We start from the raw sequence: 17,198 nt of genomic DNA, 5'->3' as shown, positions 1-17,198 counted from the left end.
TCGTCTTCCTTTCTCCTCCACCAATCGTGTAATCGTCGCCCCTTTTCAAATAATACTACTCGTGATTTGTGGACGTCTCCTGTTGAGAGTATTTACGGGTTTAAGTACTACCTTGTTTGTCTTGATGATTTCACTCGGTATGCTCGGGTCTATCCTCTACGAGCAAAGTCTGAAGTTTTCTCTCACTTAGCGTCCCTGCATGCCTTGGCTCACACCCGGTTTCAAGCACGCCCGCAAGCTATACAATGCGACAATGGTCGTGAGTTCGATAATTCTCTCCTTCACACGTTTGCCAACAAACATGGCATAGCACTTCGCTTTTCATGTCCATATACATCTCAACAAAACGGTAAAGCGAAAGGATTATTCGCACTCTTAACGACATCACAAGCACTCTCCTAATACAAGCTAGCATGCCACCTCGCTTCTGGGTCGAAGCTCTTCATACAGCCGTTCTTCTTCATAATCGGCTTCCCTCCAAAGCCATTGCGGGGCGCGTCCCCTTCCGCGCCCTTCTTGGTAAGGATCCCTCCTATGCTGGTCTTAGGGTTTTCGGATGTCTGTGTTACCCCAACACCTCGGCTGTTGCACCGCATAAACTTGCCCCTCGCTCCGTGCCTTGTGTGTTTCTCGGATATCCGTCGCATCATCTAGGCTATCGCTGCCTCGACGAGGTCTACCCGGAAGATCATCATATCTCGTCACGTTGTTTTCGATGAGACGAGCTTTCCCTTCGCTACCACTGTGTCCTCTCCATCGTCCACTCCTTCCTTGCATACCTATGAGTTTTTGCAGGTCCCTGAGCAAACGATGGTGCCGACACCGTATACCGTGCCCGCCACGGTCACTCCAGCTGTGCCTCCTGCGGCGCCCCCTGCGGCGGATCGGTCGTCTGCTGCCCGGCAGCCTGTCGCGCCTGGCTTCTCTGCCGCGGCAGACGAGCCTGCTACGCCATCACCGGCCCTGGCCTCGCCCACGGCTGCCTGGCCGCCTGCCGCGCCTGGCTTCTCTGCCGCGGCAGCGCCCTCCACTGCAGCCTCGCCGCCCGGGCTTGCTGCACCTGCACCGGTTCGACGACCGCGTGCACCACCGCCACCGCCCTCTCATACCATGGTCACTCGCGCCAAGTCAGGGGTTGTGCAGCCCAAGAAGATTTTTGATCTTCATGTCGAAGGTTTATCTCCCATTCCGAAGACATATCGTGCTGCGCTCAAGGACCCAAACTGGTTCTCAGCTATGACTGATGAGTACGGTGCTCTGCTCTCAAACAACACTTGGGAGCTTGTTGATCCTCCTCGCAATGCAAACATTGTCACAGGCAAGTGGATCTATCGTCACAAGCTCAAGTCTGATGGTTCTTTGGATCGATACAAAGCTCGTTGGGTTCTACGAGGATTCACCCAACGTGAAGGGATTGACTTCGATGAAACTTTCAGCCCGGTTGTGAAACCAGCCACCATCCGTACAGTGTTGTCTATTGCCCTGTCTAGCAACTGGCCCATACATCAGCTCGATGTCAAGAATGCTTTTCTCAATTGCACTCTAGTGGAAACAGTCTATGCTCGTCAGCCGTCAGGGTTTGTTGATCCCAACTTCCCTGACAAAGTGTGTCGTCTCAACAAGTCCTTATACGGCTTAAAGCAAGCACCTCGGGCGTGGTTTCAGCGGTTTGCCACCTACATCACATCTCTTGGGTTCATTGGCTCCAAGTCCGACAGTAGCATGTTCATCTATCGGCGTGGACCAGACACAGCATATCTTTTGCTCTATGTGGACGACATAGTATTGACGGCCTCCTCCTCAGCTCTCGCTGGCTAGCTTAATTGTCTCGCTTCGGTCAGAGTTTCGTATGACAGATATGGGAGATCTTCATTACTTTCTCGGCGTCTCCGTCAAGCGCACCAAGGATTGTCTGTTTCTCTCCCAAGAGAAGTATGCGTTAGAGCTTCTTGAGCGTGCTGGCATGTCGCATTGCAAGTCCATCACCACACCCGTTGATACCGCCTCCAAGTTATCAGCCAAATCCAGTGAACCAGTGGCAGATCCTACAGAGTATCGGAGTCTTGCAGGAGGTCTCCAATACTTGACGTTTACCCGGCCAGACATCTCCTATGCGGTGCAGCAAATCTGTTTACATATGCATGATCCTCGAGCAAATCACTTGCTCAGTGTCAAGCGTGTTCTTCGCTACATCCGCGGCACCACAGACTATGGACTGACCTTGTTTCGCCGGAGTTCCAGTAAACTGACGGCCTATTCGGATGCTGATTGGGCAGGATGTCCCGACACTCGACGATCTACCTCTGGCTACTGCGTTTTCCTTGGCTCCAATCTAGTGTCATGGTCTGCCAAGCGACAACACACAGTGTCCCGTTCTAGTGCTGAGGCTGAATACCGGGCGGTTGCAAATGTGGTGGCAGAGACTTGTTGGCTTCGCCAGCTTCTTCGGGAGCTTCATCGGCCGGTCTCGGGTGCTACGATTGTGTTCTGTGATAATGTCAGCTCAGTCTACATGACACAGAATCCAGTACACCATCAGCGCACCAAGCATGTGGAGATTGATCTTCATTTCGTGCGGGATCGAGTCACCACAGGCGATGTTAGGGTGCTTCATGTGCCGAGTTCTTCACAGTTTGCGGACATCTTCACTAAAGGATTACCATCTCCTCTCTTTTTGGATTTTCGAGACAGTCTCAACATTCGTAGGACGCCATTTTCGACTGAGGGAGGGTGTTAGAATATAAACCGTATATGTATTTGTATAGAGATACGGTTGTATATGTGTAATCCTGTATGTGTCCATGTCGTATGTGACAAGGACTCTGTCTTGTATTCCCCCTATATATAGATCAATACAAGACACCACAATGTGTGGTTCCTAAACTCTTACAGGGTTGACATTGTTCATGGTCAAACTCGTTTTTGGGACAAAAAACCCGTCAACAACATCATAACAGTTTGTGGGATTCTTCAACACATGATCATCGAGAATGAGAACAAGTTAAAATTAGAGTTCTTTTATGACAATGTTGGTAGCCGAGTTAAGCCGCAAACCCCGATCGCATTCAAGCATGTCTTGAGACGTATCGGAAAATTGAAGATTCGTCCACGCATACCCACCTCAATCTTGATCTCATCAGGCATCACCGACTACATGGCAAAAAACGATCTCCCTCCTTTATTCATTTCCTATTTATTTATTTATTTATTTATGTGTGAGATGAACACTTATTTGCCCTCGAAACCATTCATTATTTGTTAATTTATTTGATTTGAACTATTTTTTTAGTTTGCTTTGAAGAACATTGCAATCAATATACGACTGGTTTATACTAAAATTTGTGCGAAATGAGTTTAACACAGATGACAAAAAAACATGTTTTTGGTCAGGTAAAATGCAGACGCTCAAGTATCAATAATCGTTTGTGAAGGCCCTCCCTGTCACAAACTTTTTTTTGCTAAGTTATCGCGCACGAATGTTCAACCTTTTCGCATGGTTTCTTTAACCGTGTGCGATGAGGAGGCACATCATCCACCGATTAATGACGGTTCCGTAAATCATGTGTAACGGGTCATTTCAGCTGTGTGAAGATCTGTTCTGTGTTAGTGGTTCCTGCTTTTAATTGTAGTCGCTACTTAGCTAGTCTTGTGTATCCAATTATCCTTATCATGGTATAATATTAATACATACGAATTTCTAGCAGAAGGGACGCTTGCATCAGGCACTGTCATCTTGATAAATTTGTACAGAGTATTTAGCAGGCAAGTCGTAATTACATTACAAGGTACTCATCCATATCCAACTATCCATTTCAATTCAGTTTAATTTGGCATATGTAGTATAATCCCATGGAAAAATTGGTATACAGTTCTTAGTAATTTCTAGCAGAAGGAACTCGCATCAGCCACAACAGCTTAATAATTGTAATCCATATCCAACTATCCATAACAAATTGACAATGCAGTGTAATTGGCACATCATACCAGGATAAAAAAAGTGGCAGAGTATTAATAATGGCTTCGTAAAATTTAGAAATGCCGGTGCTATATAGATGCAGGCCTCCCGCCTATAAATAGGTGTGATGCGCTTTGCTTTTCCTTACCACCTCAACTTAAGGACGTTGTGTTTGAAGACAATTCACAAGCATCCAAGGGTCGAAGCAGATGGCTAGCATGACGGCGATGACTCTCCAGAGAATTCCACCGTGCCCTCCGGAGAATTCCACCGCGCTCCTAGTGCTCTGAAGCGCCACGTACCAGTCAACACCTCAAAGAAGGAAGGGACGATGACGACGCTGCTGCCTGGACAGCTCCTAAGGTATCCTTCAGTACGCTCCGAGGGGTGGGGAAGAGGTACACTCGACACCCTACAGGAAGGACGGCGACACCTGCATGCGTCACCGCGTCGGTGCCGAATAGACAGGGATTTCTCCCGACCTCCAAAAAACCATGCCCCTGGAGGCGAGATAGGAGAGAAGGGGTTTTTCCCCTTCTATCTCCTCAAATCCTCAGGATACTATTTTATTCATCGACAGGACTTCGAATCCTTGATACTAAGCTGCTCTTGTTACTTCGTTAAGTTAAAACATTCTGCTTTCAATATGCAGGAATAGTGGTACTATGTGGTGTCGGAATCCTATCAGCACCCTATGCGCTGGCTTGGGCTGGTGATACGAGGAGTACTTGCTGTGCTCGCGTGGTACACTGGGTGCTCTCCTGCGCCATTGCCTAGATAGTAGACATCACCGATGGCCTTCAGACGTACTCAGATATAGGTAATGCTGCCTTTGGCACCACAGATTGTATATCCATCTCGGTACAATATCTCCTCGATCACATATAACCTTCTCTGGAACATTCGAATTATGTTTTGGTAACTTCTGTTTTTCCTTGTGTGTTGCTTCACTATCTGCAGATAATCCTGTATGTAATTACTCATTACCAACAAGCCATTTCAATCAGAATTGCTACTTTCTAGGCTGACGAATGTACTGAAATAATTCACATCCAATTGCATATCCTGGGAAAAAAATATAGCCTCTTATTTGATAATAAGGTCAAATTAATATTCTTAAGATGGTCATCAAAATAGTACGACGGTAACTTAGATACGTACTTACAATGTGAGACCTAAACTCATTGCTTAATAATGTACTTTGGTACGATTTAACTTAGTTCAGTGTATGGTGGGTTGGAACCAAAATATATTGATTCTTAACGGTAACAACATCTGAAAACTTGCAATGCATTACCTAATCCTCAATCTATTCTTACAGGCGGCTAACAGGGCTTTTGCACCAAACACTTAATACTGGAAAGCGGCAATTTTTCAATGTTATTCCCCAATGTACACATATCCATCGGGAGCTTGACTCTGAACTTGCACGTATTTTTCGCAATCTTGACCATCCTTTTGTCATGCCGTCGATGCCGACCACTTGGCTCCGTGACCTTGTCTGAGCTACATTTCAGCTCTCTAATCACTTATTGCTTCTTTTGTTATACTGATTGGCCTGGGTTTACCTAGATAATTAACGTATATATGAAAAACAAACGGTTTGTGCGTACGTTCTGCATTTGGTTCAGCTATATCCTGTATCATGTGGAGTTTGAAGAGTGCCCCCGTGTCGCTCTCACAAGGACGACACCGGAGTCCCAACACTAACCCTCCTCTAGCCCTCCCAGAGTGCCCCTCCCTGCCACTGTTTCCGCCGGCTCTGGCCGCGATGGCAGCGGACCCCGGCCCCGGACGGTGGGCGCGCGGGGATCTTTTCTGGCCGTGTCATGTGGCGGAGATCGGATTCCAGGGCGGCGGCCCTAGGCAGTTGCCAGCGCGACGCGCTCTGCTGATCGTGGCGGCGTGAGGTGGAGTGGCGGCAGGGCTGCTCGCACAGGAGGAGGCGATGCGCGGCGACGCTTGGGGGTGCAGATTGTGCGAGGCCGGTCCTCGCCGATGCCATCTCGAGAGCGCCTGCCATGGGTTTATGGCGGAGGCTATGCGCCTGTCCTGGACAATGGGCTAGTGGGTTCTGGCGGCCACTGCCACGTCGGCCAGATAGCTTGTTGACCACGTTTGATGGCAGCGCAGGCACCTTCGGGTCTGATCCACGTCGGTTCCAGGGAAGTCACCGGCGGTCTGGTTTGTATTTTCCTTTGCCGCCGGCTAATGGCATGGCCATGAATAAAGGTGGCAGTCCTAGGATACTTCTCGCGTCAAGACGATGATTTGCTTGATGTCGGTCGTCCTTGATCTGGCCGGAATGACAAGTTTCAGAAGGCTCCGCCGGCGAACTCCCTAGTGCGCCTTATGCCTTGAGATTGTTGGATCGGATGAGATTCGGTTATGCGCACCCATGTTTTTGTTTCAGACCGTTTGGTTCAGGAGGAAGCGGCGCAAAGCTTTGCTATCTCTTACCATCAGGTGGCATGTTTTGGTTCATGGTGAAGTTAGAGGCAAGAATGTCGTGGAAGCCAGGATTTAAGAACTAGTAATGGTGATTCGAGTCTTTGCGACGGTGAGGATTTTGCTTGGTGTTTCGGGTTTTGTAGCAGCGGTATGCAAGTGAGGGCGACAACACAGGTGAAAGTCAAAATCTTACCTGTCAGCTGGCATTAATTGGTTGTGCCTAGCAATAATCTTGTTGAAGGCATTATTTTCAGAGCGAAGACTATCTTTAGGGCATGGTTTTAAATAGCCGGCTATAGCCTGGCTATAGCCCGGCTATAGCCTTTCGGGAGACCTGCCGCTGCGGCTATGCCCTTTATAAGCTAAATGAGAAAAAACCGCTAATAGCCGGTTATAGCCTAATTTAGCCCATATTTAGCCTTTAATTTAGCCGCTAAACCTCCTGCATTTTAAATTTCTCTTCTCTTCTCTTTTTTATTTCTTGTTTTCCGAATTTGCGTTCAATATAATTAGATAAAACTTGTGAATACTTATTTGACTTGAATAGTTGAATAATTTGTATCACGGATCGTATTTGAGTCATAGTTTTCCTCTTCTTTTGGTAAGATATGACTGAAATATTTCATTAAAAAAAGGCTAAATGGAATAGCCCGCTATAACCCGGCTATAGCCTTTTATAGCCTTCAAAAAAATCGCGGCTAAATGAAATAGCCCGCTATTTTAAACTATGCTTCAGGGTGAAAACCTAAGATCCTCGATCAGACGACGACGATGCTTGTGCACTGCTTTCTTCTTGGAGATGTCGTTTTTGGAGAAACTGGATTTCACGTGTTATCTTGGTGGTGTTTATGATGTTTCTGCAAAGACTGGAGCACTCTAGAAGGAATTTTTCTTTTTTTGGTTGTGTGCGTCGTTGCTGCCATTAGGGTACTGCATCGTTGTAGAGGCTAGATGTAATTGATAGCTTCATGATATTAATATATTCCCTTCATCGAAAAATACACTTTATCATATATATGTATCACACATAATCTCTCACCATGACGTTTTGTTTGTTCTTTACAGCTGAAGGTGCTGCAACAATCCTTTTAGTCATATGCCTATTCTGGATTGGAGTTCTTGATAATGTCGTATTTGAGTACAAATGATCTACGTCAAACATCCTAGGAATCCCTATAGAAACTTGATTCTATGGTTATTGCTACTCGGGACATGGGTGTTTACAAACATCCATCTCGAATCGTAACTAATACCCTAACTTGGGACAATCTTCACGCAACCCATCCATATACCATGTATGATTTAAAATTAACCATTTAGATTTTGCTTGTGCTTATTTTGAGCATTGGGGTTTCTATCATTTTGTTTCCTGCCGCTGATGTGATGGGATACTGAATGTTTTGAGAACCGACGGAGTCTCAGTTCACATTTAACTTACCACATAATCTGGTGGTTTATAATATTGGTGTTTGTGGTACAGTGGTTGTTCTTGTCTAATCTATTTAGAGGACACTTTTCTATACTAAGAACATCATATAGGAGTTGCCTTCATTCTCAGATATGCTTACCTGGCTCTTGACTTCTTTTGCAGGTGGCAAATCTAACAACCAAATATCCTTGGATTTCGAAACATTTTTCTTGATAGAGGGCATTATTATTAACATAAAACATAAAGGAGATATGTGATCTAGACGGTGTTGAGGTGTGTGACTTGTGTTCGCTATGCTGTTTGAGTCAATGGAGAACTCACTGACCCCATGGTCCCCTCTCGGTTTATTCGACAAGGGGATCCCATTAGCCTCTGTTTTATTTCTCTTATGCACTGAAGGTTTTTCATGTTTACTGCGAAAAAGGGAGGCCCTTGGTGAGCTCTATGGTATAAAAAATGGTAGACTCTCCCACCATATTACACTTACTATTTGTAGATGATAACATTTTCTTTGCTCGGAGTTATAATAGGAGCGTGGATGCCCTCAAAGATATGTTGAAGACATTTTGTGATGGTTCTGGTCAGAAATTAATTTGGATAAATATTAGTCTTTTTCGGAAATCATTGTAATGTGTTGATAAAGGATAGACTGGAAAACAATCTGGGTGTGCAAAGGGAGATACTCAATGACTTCTACTTGGGTATGCGTATTTCTGTTGGGCACTCCCCCATGGCCTCGTTTAATTTCTTCATGAGATGATCTGGAATTAAATGGGTGACGGATCGGCTCTAGAGTCGGGAAATAAAATTTTCTAAAAGCTGCCGTCTAGGCTATCCCTACTTACATTATAAGTTGTTTTCAAGTTCCTATATTGACATTTGACAAGATGAGGTCTATCGTTGCTACTCAATGGTGGGGAATTGAGGATGGGAAAAAGAAACTTCATTGGAGATCTTGGGAGTGGCTTTTTGCTCCTAAACCTCTTGGTGGATGGGCTTCCACGGTATGGTCCTGTTAAACCAGGCTCTGCTCGGGAGACAGGTTGGAGACTACTTACCGAGCCATCATCCCTGTGTGCAAGAGTCTTGAAAGGGTGGTACTTCCCCTACACTGACTTATGGCACGCGCGAAAACCTCGATAGTCATCATGCACATAGCTAAGTATTCTGTTTGGTCGTGAAATACTACTTCAAGGTGTTCACTGGGGCATTGGAGACGGGCGGTCAGTGCAGATCACATCTGGAAATTGGATTCCTGATCGGCCGCCATATATGGCATTCCCCTCTCAAAGAGATCCCTGATGTTGCTACGGTACACTGCATGCTTGATGAACATACACGGTCTTGGATCCCCGAGACAGTCTAAGCTTTCTTTGACCGAGAGACGGCTAACCAAATCATGCAGATTCAGATTAGCCAAGACTGGGGAGATTTTATTTGCTAGCCATATACAAAGAATGGTATCTATTCAATTAATTCAGCCTATAACTTTGCCAGATTGGTCAATTCCTTTATTTCACGGAGCAAAAAAAATAGGGGTCTCCTCATCTTCGGCTTCCAATAAGGAGAAACATTGGAAGATGGTCTAGAAAAGTAACGCACCTGGCAACAGATGAAAGTTAATCTTTTGTGATTTGCACATGACTGTTTTCCAAGTGGTGTTTAACTTGTTCGACGTCATGTTCCTACTAGTGCTGCTTGTGTCTTCTATGGGAGAGAGGAGGAAGTGGAGCATGCCTTTCCTACAATGTCAATTTGCGTCTGGCGCATGGTTAAGAACCACTTTTAAACTTTAGCTTGCACGACGTGATTTTATGTCACCGAAGCTTTGGATCTTTAAATTTTTGAAGTGCGCAACAGAGCTGCAGTCTACTGTGATGGCGATCAGCTGCTAGTATATATGGGAAGCAAGAAATAATAGGCAGAATCAAGATCCAAAACAATAGAGTTGCGTATGTTGAGATCAAGGTTTAAAATAACAAGCTATTTCTCTGCTAATAGCACGCTATAGCATATCTAGAGGGTCCACGCTTAATAATTTTGCTCGCTGTGGCGCTATTTGCGAAACAACATGCTATATCGCCCTAAAACTTCATAGCGTTAGCGGGCTATTTTTTTCAGGCAAGTTGCTTTCACTTTTTCGTGGTGATGAACTACAATCTGTTGGTTCCACTTTTAAATCAGAAGATAATATCACTAATGCTAATATTTTTTAATAAATAGTTTATACTATGTTGTTGCCTTGTGAAATATTGATGTTAGCCTTCTAAAATACTTGAGATCTATTTTTATATGTGGTTATGTATGTATGATTCAGTCACTTTTGAACTATATATATCTATTCGTTCTAGTAAAATTATTCATTTTTAGGCTATATTTAGTATTATTTTGAAAATGCTATTTAAAATATATCATGCTATTACCACGATATAGCGTCCATATCGTTTGAAGGAGGCTGCCGCTAATTCATTTAGCACGCTATTTTAAACCTTGGTTGAGATGATAGTTCAACACTGCTTTAAATCCGACCTGGGCACCAGGTGTGAGTCTTGAAAGCCTCTAAAATAGACACCACCGCTACCTGGGTAGTTTCTGGTGAATCTCGGTGCTACGATGTTCCCATAGCAATGTCACATGGTTGTTTGGGTAATGTTCATAGATCATATAGGGCAGCGCTCACTTGAGGTCTCTGATGGGTGATGTGGTCAAGGATATCAAGGTTTTGGCAGCAAGCTTCCCCTCGGTGACCTTCCGACATGTTAGACGTTCTATGAATGAATCGGCACATATTCTGGCTAGAACTTGTGATGTAACTAGCCCATGTTTTATTTATTTTTCTGCTTCAGATTTCATCGGGAAGAATCTTTGTATTGATGTGATTTGATCATAAAGTGTCATGTTCTATAAAAAAACAATTTCTGTTTGTTACTAAATCACAGACACTAACCTAATTGCTCTTCGGGTACTCCATTTATTGCTCATCCATTCCATAATTTGTGGTTTTAGCTTAAGTTTGAACTAAAACCACAACAAGAATTATGGAAAGGAGGGGTTGTCGGTAAAATGGATAGTAGTCACCACACTTACAAGCCACTTGGATATTTATCGGACTTTGCAACAACTTACAAGAGATAGATATATTCACGTAGAAAGATATATGGAAAAAGTATAGAACTTGTTATTACATACATTTGGGTGAAAGAAGACACATTGTCTCGGATGTGAATGCACATATAGATGTAAATAAACGCAGAATGCACACACTAAGTAAAAAAGAAGAAGATAATGCACATGCATATCATGCACACACGTATGAGGGTCCAAAGCCATTGTAGAAGATGGGAAGGAAAATGAGGAAATAGGGCGCACACATATAAGTGTAGATTACAAAGAAAACATGTGTAACACTATAAGTATAGAAAACATACCTTACTTGTGGTCCATACTTGGATTGATGAAATAGTTGAAAATGTCCTTACTTGGCTTGATGAAATAGTCTAGTACATTAATATTTCAAGCGGTGTAAGCATGATTTGGAAGTTAAGAGTCTTCACATATTTGCGTATTGAAAGCAAAACCTAGAACTTTTGACCGGCTAGGAGCAAGGATACACGAGTATCAATTACGTGGTTTCTCCCTTTCTATGATGGGGGTAGCATGTTTAATTAGGTATGTCTCCCTCCTTTGAGGGAAACAGTAAAGTTTCATTGGTCAAGAAAATAAAGAGCAAGGACCATACGAATGAGGCCTAGACAAAGTAGGAATGGGGGAAATATATATGAAGGGTGTTGGGTCATCGTGTTGGGACGATGCACGCCGGTGGCCGATGTCCAAATCAATAGTCGAACCAATTCTCAAGGAATCTATGTCCCATTATGAGTGATCTTCCTACTTATTTATAATTCTCGAGCATTTTATTTGAGCTCTTTTTTCTTTCCCTGAAGCATAGATTTAGATAGTGCTTTAAGGCAACGAAATCTCTGTGTGTATGGAGGGGCGTGTTGATACTCACATAGCACATGGAAGACAATGCACATGTGTAAATGTAAGATAATGTAAAAATCATACGCGGGTAAAAAAAAGTGCGGTGGACCTGTTGCATATCTTTTAGGCACGCTGAATGTGCAAATTAGCTCATTTTGTTGCTATGTTAAGTGATGTATACAAGAAAGGAACGTCTCCAGGAAATGAATAATTTGAACTTAAGCCTAGATTCCCCCCAACTTTAGGTATAGAAAGCGGTATTCATTAAATGATAATGAGGGCATGATATGCCGTTTTTCCATGTCGGTAAGGGAGCAACATAGTTAATTAGCATGCGGCTTGAAGGCTCACAACGATGTATTATGCCATGAGCAGAAGAGGAGGTGAAATGGTATGAGAACGGTGAGAAGTAGTCATCTGGATGGGGAATTTGAGTAGAGATGAGTTGATAGGTGGGAAGAATAACAACCTATAATCATTTTAAAATTGTGACATACATCTGATTTATGTCTCAACGTGGGTGGCTTTTTGGTGAGTATATATGAAGGTGGTTTATTTTATTCTGTCTTATGTGTGTATTTCCTCTTTGGTTAAAGCACAAACTTATGTAACAATGCTTTTAATGGACGTTCCAGGCATTACATATTAATAGATATATACTACTCCCTCTGATCCATATTAAGAGCCACTAATTTTGTACAAAGTTGTACCAAGACAACTACATTTAATATAGATTTGAGGGAGTAGATCTGAATATGTAGTAAGCTAGCATTGTACATCGACTAGGTAGCTTCATGGATATTCATGGATACAAATTTACACCAAGGATGATCGATACTCCCAACTTTGGTACTTGTCAAGGATGAGTTTTGGATCTCAGTCGTTGGTCGGCCTGGGGACGTACTTTCGGAGCCAGATTTGGCTGTACCTGATGGTGATCTCGACAAGCCACGAGCATTGTAAAAACTTTAATGCAAGGAAAAGACCATATGCACACATGCAAGTGTAAAAGAATGGAAAAACATGCGCAAGTAAAGAAGTGCAGTGTACCTGTCGTATATCTTCCACATGCACCTTGATAAAACATGCAAAGGCTAACTTTGTCACTATTTTAAGTGGTTTATGAAAGAAAGGGAAGCTAAGGATCTCTAGCAAATGCCTTATTTTAACTTAAACTTAGAACTTTTAACAATTTTTTGCTTTTTTGTTTCAAAAAAAAAAACAATTTTTTGCTTTGGAGAGGAAACGAATCGTCATCAAAGGATAATGAGGAAAGGATGTGCTATTTTTCTATGCCTTGATGCGTGAAACACACCTAATTAGGCATGTGCCTTGAAGGTTTCCAACCATGTGCTACACCATGAATAGAAGAGGAGGTGAAATGCTACGAGGACGACGAAAACAAGCAACTGGATGGGAAAAGTGAGCATGGTGGAACAATGGCGGGAAGGCGAACAACTAATTTTGACAAGCATTTAAATTATGTCTCCATGTGGTTGAATATTGGATAACATGTATATATGAAGGTGGTTTATTGCATTTGGTATTGGTGGTGTATTTTCATCTTTGGTTAAAGCACAAACTTATATAAAAAACCTTTGTAATATTATTTCTAGACATCACATATAAATAGATACATACTAGATCCAAAGATCTAATAAGCTAGCCTTGTACACGGACTAGCTAGCTACATAGATATTCATCGATACAACTATATACGAAGGTAGATCGATACTTCCAACCTCCGGGTACTTGGCAAAGATGAGTTTTGGATCTCAGTCGTTTATAGGCCTGGGGACGTACTTGCGAAGTCAGATCTGACGGTACCCGACGGTGATCTTGACGAGCCTCTGTCCGTTGAGCACGAGCCTCACGAATGCCTCACTCTTGAAGATGATGCGGCCATACATCGGCGCGTTGCCACTTGCTGTCTTCTCTATTAGCACCCTCACAACGCAGTCACCCCACTTCCTGAATGTCAATTATAAATATATAAGTATGATCCAATACTAGTATACGAGGCATTTTCCCTATGCATATATACAATATTAAATATATATTCAAATGATGTACTTACTGTCTGAAGTATTCGAAGATCTCTTCGCGGTCGATAGGCATGCCCTTGGAGAAGGTGATGAACATGGAGCGACAGTCCTCCGGCACAGCCACCGCCTCACTGCTATACGGCGCCATCAGCTCCGGTTGGTTGCCAACAAGCCCAGTCTGGTACCTTGTGAGCAACGCATGCAGCCGATCATCAAATATGAGCTTGCCAACACCATCGAGGATATCAGCCACTCCCCTCACAACGAGGTCTTGGTGGAAGGCAAAGAAGCGTGGGTCGACATTGCCATCCTGGCATAGCGTAGAGATGAGCGGGATGGCGGGGACCATGGGCTCCTGGTGGCGGAGGCAGTCGAGGATGCCGTTGGCCTCGGCGGCGACGGTGGAGACAGCGGTGGGGCTGATGCTGGACACGTGGTGGATGGTGGAGACGGTGCCCTGGTCCAGCCACACCAGCAGAGCTACCGCGTTCTTAGCCTGCTCCAGGTTGCCGCAGATGTACACGAACCGCTCGTACGCTTGTCGTGCCATGCTGTACATGTACAACACCTCGCGCACAGTCATACTACCCGCCATTGCTGATTGCAAGGGAAGCTAGAGAGCTCTCTATGGAATGAGAAGAAGGCCGGCCAAGGAAGGAAGCTAGAGAGCTGATGGACGAATGGCCGGCGGTGGAGGTGGTATATGAAGCTGCTCCGATCGGCCGACGCGTCTCTGGTGGTTAATTAGGTGCTAAAAATGGAAACCCAGCGCGGGAAGCAGCTGCGAGAAATTGTTTCAAACAAACTTGGTTTTACATCCTAAATTAGTAGCGGCATGCAAGTAACCTCCAAGCGGAAAAAAAAAATATACGTACTGGACAATGGATATATATGGATTCATAGGTATGCAATACATTGTATCCTACTATAGTTTCATGGCGATTTTTTTTGTGGTGCTAAAATGTACCTGTGGTACCAATCAATTCTTTTGTACTCATGATTATATTATTTTTTGGTACTAATTAATACCGGGTTTGGTATGGAAAATCATATGTGCTCAGCCTTGCGTATATATCAGTTTTTGGTACTAATTAATACCAGGTATAACAACCACACACTTCCGCCTGCTACATTCTCCCTCCTCGACCGCTCACCTCGTTCATCCTTCCTCCATTGTTATCTTGACGGTGCAACGCTTGTCAGGCCCTAAGCCCTTTGTCTCAACACGTGCTCCCTATATTTTTCTATTTCATATACATATATAGAACCCGTCATGTTTTCATATCTAATTGTGAATCCGGGCACAAATGAATTTCCAATTTTAAAGTGGTCACCTCTAAATTATATAACATACACGCCCTAGGCTTAGGGCATGATTCGCCTATTTTCTTGCCTACATCACCCACTCCGACCGTAGTTCACTTCCTCGCCGCCCTACATCCTCTCTCCCTTGACCCACAATCCTTTATCGTCACTAGCACAACGTCAAGTAGGGACACCGCCATAATATCTGATCATGCTGCGAGCTAAGTCTGTCCGGTTGACTTGCCCATTCAACCACTAGTGTGTCACATATATCGTCAACATTAATCGTCAAGGCGGACCTAGAATTTTTGTAAAGCCTGGACACACAACAAAGCTGGAGTCTAAATCAAAGAAAAAAATCAAGACAAGAGGAAATTTTAACCAAGGCGTCTAGCACTGAAGCCCGGGCAAGTGCCCTGGCAACAAGGATGTTGGGTCCGCCCCTGTTAGTCGTCATAGTTTGTTGACCTCACCGTCGGTCAGATCCTCTCTCTTTCATCTCCCTCCTTCTTCCCGTTCTTCCTCACACTTCATAAATCCATGGTTTAGCCATCTCAAGACCTTGCTACGAATTGTGTGCTCCCAATATTTTGTGATTTTAAATACATATATAGAGCACACTATGCTTTCATATTCTATTGTAAACCCCTTAACCAACAACTTCTTTACTTAAATGGTTTCATATAAAAATTAAAAACCATACAAGTTAGAGAGTAACCTCCTTTCTTGCCTCGATCAATGCATTTCGTCTCCCACATTGTTTTCCCACTTATGTCCCACCACCTCCTCTCTCCCTTGCCCTGGATTATGCGATTCCCACCAATGAAGGCTTGAAGTAGGCTAACTTCTTCTAGGAGTCCGCCTTGCCATCGGTTATCTCCCGCATCCATTTGTTTTCCTACCTCCTATTGAATCTCCTCCTTTATTTCCCCCTTCTCCTCCTCTGCCTATCATGTCCATGGCGCATCATGTGTCATTCCCTAATTCGTTGCTCGAAAGCGTGCACTCAATATAGGATCATCATCTATCATACTCGTCGAAGGTAGAAGGGCTAGGAGGCCAAATAATTCCTATTTCTATTGCATGTTGTAGCCATTACTTAAGCTGACCTCCTTCCCAGCCCCCCTTGTTTCCATATAATCACTATATTGTCTTATGGTAAAGAGTTAAGGTTTGTAACGACTACTAAATCAACGACATGTCAATATAAATTTGGTCGCTTATCTTCTAATCACATATCTTCCATGATTATCATGTATATGTACATTTGTATCAAAACATAAAAAAATTACTTAATTGAACTTCCTCCTTCTCCTCTCGCATTCCCCGGACATATTATTTCCACATAATGAGCTAAGGTTTTCATCAGTTGCTACTTGCTATATAACACTAACACATAATAATATACCATAGTCAGTTTTTTGTTTCTGCTCCTCGGTCTGTTGATAAATATTCGATTGTTTGTCTTTATGTTCCTCTATCTGTTATCTGTTCCTCCTCCTCCCCTCGATCTTTTTTGTTGGGGAGAGGTGCATGGGACACAAGGACATGTACTCTATTGAATTATATGACCCACATATGTAATCCGAGACATATAATCTGGATATGTAAGTTGACCTGCTTCTCGTACATAACAAACTTAGTCATGATCTAGGGTTTTTGATGGCTAATATATCATGGTCACAATAAACTATCCTAGTTGGTTTATTATTTTAACCATGTGTTTAATAACGGTTGATAAAATTTGTGTTTATCTAACTTGCTCTGAATTCTAATTTCATATCTCCATAAGCAAACCTACAAGGAAAAAAACATTTGCTCCATAAATTAGTGCTAACAAAAACAGGTTTTGAAAGAAGAAATTAAGAGGGCCAAAGCAGAACATGTGTCACTATAAAGACTAGATAGCACAATCAAATTTAACCATCAGTGTTTGTATTGCACCGAGCAGAGAGGAAAAATCTTGTGGAGATCATTGTGTTCCTTATTTCATCATATAGACAATACACAACCAAATTTAACCAAAATT

Source organism: Lolium rigidum, chromosome 6 (assembly GCF_022539505.1).
Source record: "Lolium rigidum isolate FL_2022 chromosome 6, APGP_CSIRO_Lrig_0.1, whole genome shotgun sequence".
Lineage (NCBI taxonomy): Eukaryota > Viridiplantae > Streptophyta > Magnoliopsida > Poales > Poaceae > Lolium > Lolium rigidum.
The sequence above is the reverse complement of the archived record's forward strand: the minus strand, read 5'-3'. Positions refer to the sequence as shown.